The sequence below is a fragment of the Sitophilus oryzae genome, unplaced genomic scaffold (genome assembly GCF_002938485.1).
Source record: "Sitophilus oryzae breed Bouriz unplaced genomic scaffold, Soryzae_2.0 scaffold_1177_pilon_pilon, whole genome shotgun sequence".
Classification (NCBI taxonomy): domain Eukaryota; kingdom Metazoa; phylum Arthropoda; class Insecta; order Coleoptera; family Curculionidae; genus Sitophilus; species Sitophilus oryzae.
In genome coordinates, this window is record NW_022145812.1 from 1,532,381 (window position 1) to 1,545,614 (window position 13,234).

Genomic DNA, 13,234 nt, shown 5'->3' on the forward strand with positions numbered 1-13,234 from the left:
TAAAAGTTGGTTTCAAAAATAGCTGTTGAACTTTTACTGGCGCAGTCTTAGCAAATCAGTGAATGTGAGCTTTTGCTATAACATGCACTGATTTCCAACTTTTACTGTAACATATAATACCTAGAAATTGTATATAATATTTGTAGCCCCCCTTTTTTCGGGTAACATATATGTATAATGTTATATATTTATGCTTCCTGTTACATACAGGGTGAATCTTAAATAAGTGCAAATATTTTAGGGGTAGTATATTTCGACCCCAGAAAACCGATCATGAGTTTTTTTTCGCAAAATTTTGAAAATTCGAAATGTTTTAAAATAAATTTTTGATTTAAAAAAAATAAAGCTTTATTGTACAAAAAGCCAAAATAGCTTCATCGACAAAGCATTTACAAAACAAACAAAAGCACAAAAAATATACAAATAATAAAAAATATGATACAATACAAATCAATTCAAAAAAAATTACGTCATTAAAATTACAAATAAAACATACATAGACATTGCAGAACATAAAAAAGGCGTATCAATAAAATTTTACAATAGAAAAATTGTAAATGGATATAATCATGTAAGAGTTATAAAATATTAAATACTAAATACTATTGTTAGTTGGTATTTTTATTAGTTTTTAGTTAAAAATATAATTTCTTGGTAATATAGAAACATAGGGACTAGATTAAAATTACAAAGAACGAAAACCCAGAGAAGATCCAGAGATTTTTAAAATTTAAGCAAAAAATATATTTTTTTAATTATTAGAGTAAAATAACTCGGTTATTTTGGTTGTAGTATGTTTTTCCTATTGAGATCTGTCAGCCCTGAAAATATTTGCACTAATTTAAGACTCACCCTGTACATCTCTCTATTTTATACACAAATTTTATACATTTTTTTACCGCAATATAGCAGTTTTATTAAATTTTAATATTAAACAACAAAGAGACGTTTTAAGTGATGCGGAAGAATTCGAACTGCAATATAAAGTTAAATAACCACATATCCATTTCCTACATTTCTCGAAGATGTTTAACGAATTTAAGTTACGTTAACTTTTTAGTGGAAGCGCACAAATATTAAACTGGGAATATGGAGCCGGAATAGCAACCAGAAAACTAGATTATGCACATATCCTATTTTCGTAATACTTATACCTATCAATGGAGTTTGATTTGCATCTTTCAGGCAAACAGCCGGAGGCGAAGCCAGCTTAAGCACTTTACAAAAGGCTCAGCTCGAGCTTCGGTAAACTAGATAGCGTTTGAGCATTTCTTGGAAAAATCTTGAAGATGATCGTTGGAAAGATAACTAAGAATTTTTGCCATAAAAATTGCATGGAAGGAATACGAATTTGCATAAGTTTGCTCAAAAGTCGCGGAATATATTTGTTTGTTCAGGGCGGAGAAATTTAGATGGGATTTAGAAAACTTCAAATAATAAAATTTTATATTTACGACAAAAAAATTATACCATTACTTTTTGGAATTGCTAATAAATACAAATTTTGTGTACGAAGTCTCTGCAATTTATTATTTATTTAATACACAGAAAAAGCAAAATTTTAAAATCGAGAATATGAAAATTCTTGAAAATATATGCAAGACAGATATATGTAAGACAGATATCACCGCATCTCTTACTCCTGTTCGACTTCGTATTGTATGATTGGGTATTTTATCTCTGAGTGTAACTCCCAACATGGACCTTTCCATGTTCCGTTGCATGACCTGTATTCTATGTATGTTCTTTTTTGTCAAAGTAAGCGTTTCAGCTCCATACGTGAGGACAGGCAAGACACATTGGTTAAAGATCTTTCTTCTTAAACATATGGGAATATCAGATCTCATTATACAAGAGTACTTTTATTTAATTCACCTACAATATTTTAATAAATAATATTTATTAATGCGTATTTATTATTCTATTAAGAAAAACGAAGAAGTAGTTCTTTGTTTTATTTTACGATAACTTAGAGATATATGGATTTTCTATAAAAGAGCTAATTACGGCAAATTCAATTTTTTAAGTTTCAACGACAGGTTTCTGCCTAATAGGTTTTTTATAAACTACACTCTGCGAAATAGGAAATAGAACAAGTAGTTCTTCAAAGGAAGGCTTATCAGGAAGATTCCTATTTGGATATCTTTAAGCATAAGCTCTTAAGGTCAAGAAATAATTTTCCCCACAAAATAAAATCACTAGTAACATATCCATTCGTTCCGCCAGCCGCCAGCAGATACGGCTTTATTTATCTTCACAAAATAAAGAATACTTACTTATTAAACTATTGTAGGTAAATTTCAGTAAACTGTTTAAATAATAATGTCCATAAACTAATGTCTATTTTGAAAATAGTTATTAACTGTCACTAGAAAATTGCCATGGCGATACCAGCCATGTTGAGTGCCATTTTATTTAAAAATCGTTTTTTCTTCATAATTTGAGATAGATGGGTATAGGAAACCCTAATATAGTTTGAAAGAGCATTTGAATCTACTTCGATTTATTTAAAAAAATACAGGGTGTTGTATTTGAAATAACAAAGATTTTATGTAAAATAAATCCTTAAAATAGATCACCAATTTGTGGTACTCCTGTATAAATTTAAGGAAGCAATAACATTTTTCAGTAAAGTTTATTTCTTTACCTTTAAACTTACACAAGAATTAATCCTGAAAAGTAATGTACACGGTGTTAATAATCAATTCTTTTGTAGCATGCCATATTTAAATATCTATAAATATCTCAAAAACCAAAGATTTTAAACATATTTAACCCCAAACCAAACCAAACCGGGTGTTAAGAAAAAATATAACTTTGGTATGGATCTTAGTTCTGAGACACCCTGTATATTTCAAAATAATTTTAAATTGTGCACATTGCCTCCCCACATATACCCATAAAATATTTTGTTTCTACATCTTTCCGTTTTCGTATAATCAACCGAGGCGAATGAGGTTCGCCACCCTGTATTTGCAAAAATCATTTTTTTTAATGAATAGTTTTTGGTACTTAAGTTATGTAAATTTGGAGAATTTCATATTTATAATATTATACAAAATAAAAATATATTTTTTGTATTGTTGGGATTTTGGTTATAGGTACTGTAAAATTAATATTTCAATCATTAATTTTACGTTTCTTCATTTTTATTTTAGGCATTATCAGGATCTAGAAAATATTTATCGATATTCCTAAACTAATTTATATTAAAAGATTTTCAATATAAGTTGCTATTCCTAAAATAAAAATTGGCAAAACGTAAAATTAATGGTATAATTTCAAGTTAAACCAAGAATACCTAGAACCAAAATCCCAATAATACAAAAAATATATTTATAATTAAAAAAGGTTTAAGAAAATACATAAGCGTTATGCAAAAAGAAACTACACATACCATTAAAAGATAATAAAACCCTAATTCCTAGCAATTATTCTAACTTTATTTTTGAGTAGAATTACAATCGGAGAAGTAATTTAGAAACGGCAAGCACCATAAATATTTACGATTCTAATTTAAGCGAAACTATCTTCCAGCGAATGCCACTTTACGTATTCGATTTTAAACCTGCTTGTTTGGAATTCTAAAAAGTCCATGCAATAATATTAAAAAGCAGAGAATTTTTGGCGATGGCTCTATTCGGTATCGCGCGACCTCGCTCGGATTGCTTTTATTACCAAATGTGGACTGCTGTTTTTATTTCTAATGGGAGTTAAATGAAAATTTATTGCTTACAGTTCGGACCCTTGCGAGAACGAAATGAACGTTGGAATTTCAGTTAGAAATTCAGAAATTAGTTTATTATTCGTGATATATTATGTATCGACTGTATCCCAAACAATATTTGAATAACTGCTTTTACTTTAGCATTATCCAATTTTAAAACAACTGGGACTTATAAATTCAATTGAAGAATATATTTTATAATTTGTTGCATCAAAATTTCAAACCACAATTTAGTACTAATGTTTAATAAAAATGTTATTTACATTAATGAGTAAATACATTTGAGATAAATAGATTCCTTCATAAATAGATCATAATTTAGTATTGCTATTATATTAATCTTGTTTTACTATCTAAACAAGATAAATTAACATATACACACAACAAAACTTATATGGAATCACCCTTTATTTCTGACTAAATTTCTTGCAAGGATAAACATTGGTATACAACTTTAAGATAAGGTATTTTGTTTTAAATAAACATGACAATAAAGACTAAATGACTGCTGCGATTTATTTTCTTTTGAATTTTGTGTTAAGCAGTAAAATCACGATTGTCCGGTAATTTTCATTCGATCCAAAAAAAAATTAAAAATGCCTTATGTTGTATTAACAGTTGTATAGAGGGGAAGAATTATTGCTCTCACCGAACAAAGAATACTTCAAAGAGACATGGCATAGATAATAGTTGCCCAGGGTGTTGTATCGAAAACATATGCAAGGTACTTGGAATTAGGAACACATAAGGATAGGCCAAGACAAAGTCGTCAAAGAGTCACAACTTAAGAATAAGACCGCATTTGTGCTAAGTTCCTAGAATAAATCGCAATGTTTCTCATCCAGAGCTACAAAGACAACTTCTGGCAGCTACAAGTGTGAACGTTTCAGTTGAAACCATAAGAAAAAGGCTTCGTGCTGGAGGGTTTTACAGTAGGAGAGAGTTACGGATCCAACAGTTATCTCGGCATAATTAATTTAATTGACCGGCTAATTGGTGCCTTCAACATCAAAACTGGACAACTGAGAATTGGCAAAATGTTGATTTTTCGGATGAAACCAGAATTATTGGCCTAAGATCAGACAACCATCGAATTCGGGTTCTCAGAGCTCCAGGAAGATGAGCGAAACTTCAGGCTGCCAAATTTGTACCAAGATATAAAGGAGGAACTGTAATGTTCTAGGGAGGTATTATACTGGAAGCAGCAAAAACTCCATTGTTACCACTTTAACAAACTTTAACGAGTCGGAGATATGTTGATTTGGTGCTAGAACCAATCGTTAGTCTTCGCAGAGCTGCAATTGGGGATAATTTTAACTTAATTTCTTGTACGATAGTGCACCTCCCTATACCAGCAGAGTGACTAGAGAATGTCTTGAAACGGAAGATGTCATAGGTTGGAAGATATCATAGCATGTTTTTTCACCAGATCTAAATCCTATCGAACACTTGTGGGACTAGCTCAAAAGAAAGATTAGAGCTCGTCGAAACAATCCAGGAGATCTTGCACAGCTTATTGATTCAGGATTAGCAGAATGGGAAAACATACCCCAAGACAACGTTGATAACTTAATAAGAAGCATGCCAGCGCGGATAAAAGCTTGCATAAGGGCTAGAGGTGGCAACAAGAAATATTAAAATTATCAATTTTCTTTTTGCTTTTACTTTTTGGCCATTAAAAATTTAAATCTTAATTTCGTTTCAGAAACCAAAAATTACCATTTTGTTTATTTCGGGAACTGATTGTTTTTTTTATTGCTATATGGATTATTTTTTATTAAATGTCATTGGAAAGGACTGAGTTTTATTCATAAACACAAAATTTTCATACATCTCAAAAATTATGAAAATGATAGATGATTCCATATAAGTTTGGTTGTGTGTATATTAGATTTGTAGAATTAAAACCGTTTAATTTCGTTAACAGGCATTTTTATCCGCAATGTGTGAATGTTTCTGGCTGATAAGAGAACAAATATTCACCAGGCTTTTCGTAACTATGTGACATGTTGAAAATCGGCTCTAATTCAACCCATCAGTATATTATAGAGGTTCCATATTCAGAATCACAGTTCATTGCGAAGTAATCTTTTAAAAATACAGGTATTGATTATGCCGGCCGATTTTGTGTACAAAAATGATGCACACGTATTTAGATTAATATTTGTATATCTATTTAGTTTCTATACCAATTCACTTAGAAATAGCATGTGCAGATAATGTTTTAGTAAATTATAGATTTGTAGCAAAAATGGTATACATATCCATTATTTCTCTGACAATGAAAAAAATATATATGTGCATATACAATAATATAATCCAATAGAGGAACAAATAATGTAATAATAATTATTATTCTGAATTCACATATAAGACAGTATCTGAATTAATAGAGAAAAGAAAGGTGTCATTTTAAAATTCATTTCTTCACGTGCACAGAATTTTGTTGGAGATTGAAAAGCGGCAGTATTCATAATTTTATTTCTATAGTGTAGCATATAGTGTATTCTTATTTCTAAATCTCCTATCCTCATATCCTAACGATCTTTATTCTGTAACATATTTTCATTTCTTAATTGGAGGAAAGATTTAACATCTACAAAAGAATAAACATCAACATCTAAAAAAGTTGGTTCAATTGTTCTGAATATACCGATTTGATCACTTTAGAAGTGTGGTCTGGATTTTAACGTGTAAGACAGTGATGGAGGCAGCTTAATGCAAAACCAAATGTATTAAAAAGATATAAAAGTTGGGTTGATACATTTCTTCTATGTATTAGCCATTTCTTCTGGGTATTGCCGGATTTTGCATCAAAAGTTCAAACCGCACAAGTAGGCGTTTATGGAAAATGTTGCATCTAGGGCTGGAACCTTATTTTTCACAATTAGTTACTCATTTTACTATAGATATAAAATACTTAGATGCAAAAAAAACGCAACGGAGAAAATTTTAGTCAAATTTAAAGTGTTATATTTTTGTTATTTCTAGCCCTATTTTTATGAATCTTTAAGCAAGCTGTATATAATTATATCAACTTTAATTCGTATATTCAGTTTTTTTTTATAAACTTTAGTATTTGGCATATTACAGGGTTAATCGAGGGGTTGTTTTTTAACACTAACTTTAAAACACCCTGTGCAATAATTTCGCGTGTCAATTTTCCTAAATTATAATTTTACGTTTGAACATGTCTCCTAAGCATTTTTTTTTTGGATAAAATCAATACATACTTTAGTTAATTTTTAAGAGCGAAATGAACTTACAACCAACAATTTGCAATTTTTTTCAATTATCATTTCCTTTTGAAGTTATTTTTCAATATGACAAGGCGGCTTTGGTGATTATTGTTAACTATACACTACTATGAACTGCCCATCATGTTCGACATTTAGCAAAAGGCTTAGAGGTCGCAAAGCTTTACCAGCTTCGTTAAATGAACTTCACTTGGTCCTTAAAGAAGAATAGGAAAACATAAAGCAATATGATATATGCAGCCTCAATGACAGTATGAACGGACGTATACAGGCAGTTATAGCAGCCAAAGGAGGCAATACAAATTATTAGGGTATTTTTTACATTTTTTTATGTTTGTATACTTGAGTATTACAGATTTTTTCTTTAATATCGTTATTTCTGTTATTGTTATTAATGTTTATTAAAAAACGGACTGTATCTTTAGTTTTTAACGTTTTTTTTTATTTAGTGTAGAATATCCAATGCCGCGTAATATGACGTTACGACAACAGTCACCAAAACCATGCCGTCATATTAAAAAATTACATCAAGAAGTAATGATAATTGAAAAATTGCAAATTGATCGTGATCAGTTCATTTCGCTTTTAAAAATTAACAAAAGCATGTATTGACATAAATCAAAAAACAAAATGCTCAGGAGTCATGGTTCTGAGCGTAAAATTATGTTTTAGGAAAATTTACACACGAAATTATTGCACAGGATGTTTTAAAGTTAAGGTAAAAAAACAACCCCTTGATTAACCCTGTATAATATGCCAAATATTAAAGATTATAAAAAACTGAGTTTTCGAATTAAAGTTGATATAATTATATACAGCTTGTTAAAAAATTCATAAAAATAGAGCTAAAAATAACAAAAATATAAGACTTTAAATTTGACCAAAAATTTCTCCGTTGTGTTTTTTTTTTGCATCTGAGTGTAGATTATATTTAGTGTAGATTTAGTATCTTATTTCAGTAGCATATATGAAAGTTTTTAAAATGGTTTATTTTTTTCTACACAAATTTTCCTACAAACGTAAATACCGGCAACATGTATGCCGCTTTTGATTTTGTCTCTCTGTCTGTCAACCGGTCATTTATATTATTCTCTGTCTTACACCTAAAATTCCAAACCAAATCGGTATATCACGTACCTATAGCTGAGAAAATTTCTTCTAAAGTGATCTCTCTTGAAAGTTCGGATGTCTACCCCTGTAGCATTTTAAATTTTAACTCATCTGATTTCTCTGTTTTTTTTTATTTATCGTTATCTTGCAGTGTTTTCGATTGATGGTTCTGGCTCGTATTTTGTTAGGATCTACTTCCGACTCGATGTTGGTTGGTATGCTACTGCTAATTAACTCAAAATATTAGAAAAATCATATTTATTGTTACGTTGCACCATTTCTCTTTTTTAGTCAAATCCAGGGTCATTACATTTAGTAAGACATTAGTTAGACATCTTGGGCACCATCCACAGATATAATCCTTTCTACGGCCTCTTGGAACATATAGTTAGTTATAATAGAGTGGATAAGTCCAATGAAACGTTCATAGCAGGCTAGTTCAAGTGGGATCCATTGGATATTAAATTTCAGTTTTTGGGAAAACTTCTCCCAATTAGCTTCTTGGCAATTCCATTCCAATTTCGGTATGGATTCACTATGTAGATTTGGAGGCCAATGTTAATATAAATGCCACAACCATAATAGTTCCGGAAACGCTAGATTACTAATTATTTTTCCGTGCTACAGATTCGAGTGAATTGGAAAAGCAATAGTCCAAATCTTAAAGGAGATATTACCCGATTAAAGGAAGACAATTATCCGCCATATTCCTAGTCAAGTTTTTGAAAAATACTCAGCTGAAGATATTGCAGTGGAAGTAGTGAGCGTTTAATCTACACCAGAGGTTTACAAATGTCCTGTATTCCTGTTCCAGGTCTCTTCTCTCCTAAATCTTGTTGGAATTTCTATTTTTAAAATGGGGTGGGTCAAAGTCTCTTTGATTTTATACCATATAATTTAATTATTAAAACGAATTTTATGTAAAACAATAAAAGCTTGATCCAAGAAACTATAACATAAATATATACAGTAGGTATTTAAAAATGTAATTTAAATATTTCAACTTTTAATTATTCAGAGAACTGAAAAATACTTCTTTACTACAAATGCGACACTCTTATATTAAATTAGACAGCGCACGGTACATCCGTTTTAAATAGTAAATGTTTCTTAAACATACATTTTATTTTATATTATTTCTATAAATGTCATCCAAATTCCGCCAAAATCCGAAGGATTTGAATTTTAAATAAATGAAAGTCATTTAAGAAGGCGAAAATAGTTTTTTAAACGATTCGCGATAAAAAGAAAAGGATCCAACTCTATATATACAAGCTCGACAAGATATTAAATCGGTTTACGTTTGTTTTAATGGATCGTAAGTTTTAATCCTAACCTATTTCCAACTTAGGTTTGCGCCTTTCTTTTAATTTATTCGAACACTTCTAGAGTTAAACTGTTTCGAAGAGCTTCGATAGTACTATAAGTAAGGTTTAAAAGAGAAATCTTTTGTTATATGATACTAGTAGACAATGTAAATTGATACACTAAGTATAATATACATATTATGCTGCATAATACTGATAGATTAACTTACACTCGGAATAAAAAAGAAAATATGATTTTCATGGTTTCTTTTTTAGACATAATTTTTTTTAATATTTGAATTCATATATAGTGATTAATTCGTACAAATTTATTAAACAGTTTGTAAACTTTTTATAAATTAATGTATGCTTTAATTTCTAGTTCGGGTTTTCTTAACCCAGATATACCTAATGTACTAATTCTAGTAGAGTTAGAAGTGTAACCAATGTATTAGTTCCTTAACTGTTCATTTGTCTTTCAACCTCTGGCGTATTAGAGGGTTTCATGGAATAAAAAGAGTTAATAATCTCTTTACTGAAATCAACTGCTTAATTTTTAATTATAAAATTATTGAATTTTAGATCAATTTTTACCGTATGTTCAAATTACTGAAAGAACACAAACAATACCCAGCACTGCCCAATAATCAGGTTTAGGGCGCAAACATAGTGAGGCATCTCGATGCGATGCTCGCCAAGATGCTGGCCGCGCTGCTCGCCAGGATGGTACCTGCGATGCATCCTACGCGCACTGTTTTAAAACGGCGAATAGGGGCGCGTAGGCATACTGAAGCATTTACCATCGCCGTTTTGTTAAACACCAGTTTATATAAATTAGTTATTAATTAATTAATTAGTATAGGCCCTTGTTGCATTTCAGTTGATTTCAACAAATTCCGACCGCAGCGCTACAACGGCAAAAATCAGATATTATCCCTACCTATTTCACGTCGCCGCCGCCGTCATGTTGATCGCATACAATAATATTGAAATCATGGTTTGGTTATAATATTTAAGTATTTTAGTTTTTTGTTAGTGCAATTATATGCAATCGGGATAAAAAAGAGATAAAACACTCAGGTACGAGGTTTGTGTGATGTAACGCTGTTTCGGGCAATAAAAATTAAATGAAAAAGAATTCGAACTAGGCGTTGTGCTATTTGGGACAATTTCAAATGTTAATAAAATTGCCGAAAAAATGTTAATGCGTAAAGGAGAGCGTACCTTGGGCGTTGTTGGGTGCAATTACATACATTCAATAACTCAACTTTCCCGGATATTCAACTCTCCCGAAACAAAATTTGATCTCTATATATCTAGCTTCATAGACTTGATCAAAAGCAAAAATGAATTCAAGCATTTCCACGAAATAAGTGAGTAAACAAAAAAGTGCTCGTTACATCATCAAAAAATTAAAAAGACATATACTATGAGAGGATAAAATATAATTTGCAATATTAATTGTATACTTTTTTTTACTCACCTAGCGATTAAAGTACTTACTATAAATAAATAAAGTCCATAAACTAATTTCGAATTTGAAAATAGCTACTGTCACTAGAAACTTGCCATGACGACATCAGCCCTCTTTGTTGCCATTTTATTGGAAAATTGATCTTTATTCAAAATCTGAGCTAGATAGGTATAGGATACCCTAACAATAATTTGAAAGAGCATCTGAATCTGTTTCGATTTATTTTAAAAAATACAGGTTGTCGTATTTGAAATAACAAGGTTTTTATGTAAAATAAATATTTAAAATAAATCATCAATTTTTGGTACCCCTGTATAAATTTAAGGGAGCAATACAATTTTTCAGTAAAGTTTATTTCTCTATCTTTAAACTCAGCACAATAATTAATTCTAAAATGTAATGTACAGGGTGTTGATAATCTATTTCATTGTAGCATGCATATTTAAATATCTCAAAAACCAAAGCTTGTAAACATATTAATATACAGGGTGTCCCAGAAATAAGTGCAAATATTTTAACTGGTAGTATAGTTCAACCCCAGAAACACGCCTATGAGGTTTTTTTTGCAAAAAAAATGTTGAAAATTTAAAATTTTTCTTGACATTTTCCGGGAAATTTGAAAAACTTTTTAGTGCCACTTGTTTATTCACCTGAGATTTCCCTACGGTGTATCTAAACCTTGCAGTGTTGCAACCTCCTATGTTATCCACATTCTACATAGTTCGGCGGAACATAGTTCTACATTTATAAATTCATAGACAAATTTCTACTCAAAAAATTAGGAATGTTAAATTTAATCTTTTATCAGTGCTCATTATTAACAATTATAGAAAAAAAACACATATTAATTATTTTTAGTACTTACCCTTTCAATGAAAACTTAACAAAAACCACCGAAAATTAACTAAAACATTACGATTATGACGTTTACGAAAATCTTTGTTATGCTGCAAAATAACTTTATTTTGGAATAAATTTAATAAAATGATTCATATTATTCACAATCAGGTCACAAAAAGAAATTCCTAAAATGTTTATCGTAATTTAAAATTCAATTCAAGAAATTTAGAAAACAGCCCAACGAATAATCGATTCATTTTTGTTTTGTTTGTTTTCTTTCATGTTTCTCTGTTTTATTTGAACCAATGTTTTACAAAACACCTTGAAAAGCGCACATTACTTTGAATACCTTTCTGAATGAATAAATGTTGAGAATTATTGTCTCTTATCGCCACTTTACGAACTACTTTTAATCTAAGAAAATACATGTTTCACTCAACAATTATTGACAACGTATTTTGTTTTTTCGCTATTTTTTCGATGTATTTCGACAATTCCATCGACAGCCTAACCGTCAGCCAAGAACTGCCGCGTGTGAACTGGTCCTTTGAGTCGTCGGTCGCCGGTCGCCGCGCCGGGCCGTCGTGGCGGGCTTGCGTCAGACGACGATGTTAAGCAACGTTGCCGTAGTTACAACAATTTCAAATTCAAGACATTCGAAGCAATCAAATTCGTATTAAATTTTAAAAATAAAACAGAGAAACATGAAAGGAAATAAACAAAACAAAAATGAATTGATTATTCTTCGGGCTGTTTTCGATGTATTGAATTCTGAATTACGATAAACATTTTAGAAATTTCTTTTTTGTGACCTTATCAATAACCAATTCATTTGTGTTTTGTTTGTTTCCTTTCATGTTTTTCTGTTTTATTTTTAAAATTTAATAAGAATTTGAACCAAACCAAACCTCGCATGACGCAAGCTCGACACGGCGGCGCGACAAAGGAGTAGTTACCAGTGATGCGCCGCTCTCTTGGCTGACGGCCGACGCGACGGTTGGGCTGTCGATGGAATTGTTGAAATACATAGAAAAAATAGCGAAAAACAAAATACGTATTTAAAATTGTTGAGTGAAACATGTATTTTCTTAGATTGAAAATAGTTCGGAAAGTGGCGGTAAGAGACAATAATTCTCAACATTTATTCATTCAGAAAGGTATTCAAAGTAATGTGTGCTTTTCAAGGTGTATTGTAAATCAGTGGTTCAAATTATGATGAGGCCTATATGAAAATAATGTGTTAAAAATGGGGACTGTTATTTTAGTAGTTATTATAATAGCATGTACAAGTAAAGCAGCACAGTGAAGTGTATTTTAGTTAAGTGTATATCGAAAAAGAGAACTGTCACAGGTACATCGATCTGTCATAAGTATCTTTTTTAATGTTGGGTAAGTTTTTTAATTTAACTTTTTTTACACATTTTTTAACACATTATTAAACATTTAACTTTTAATTTATTTTATGTAACAATATCACAATCTTAAAAATGTAATGCATCTCTGCAAACTCCTCAGGTGT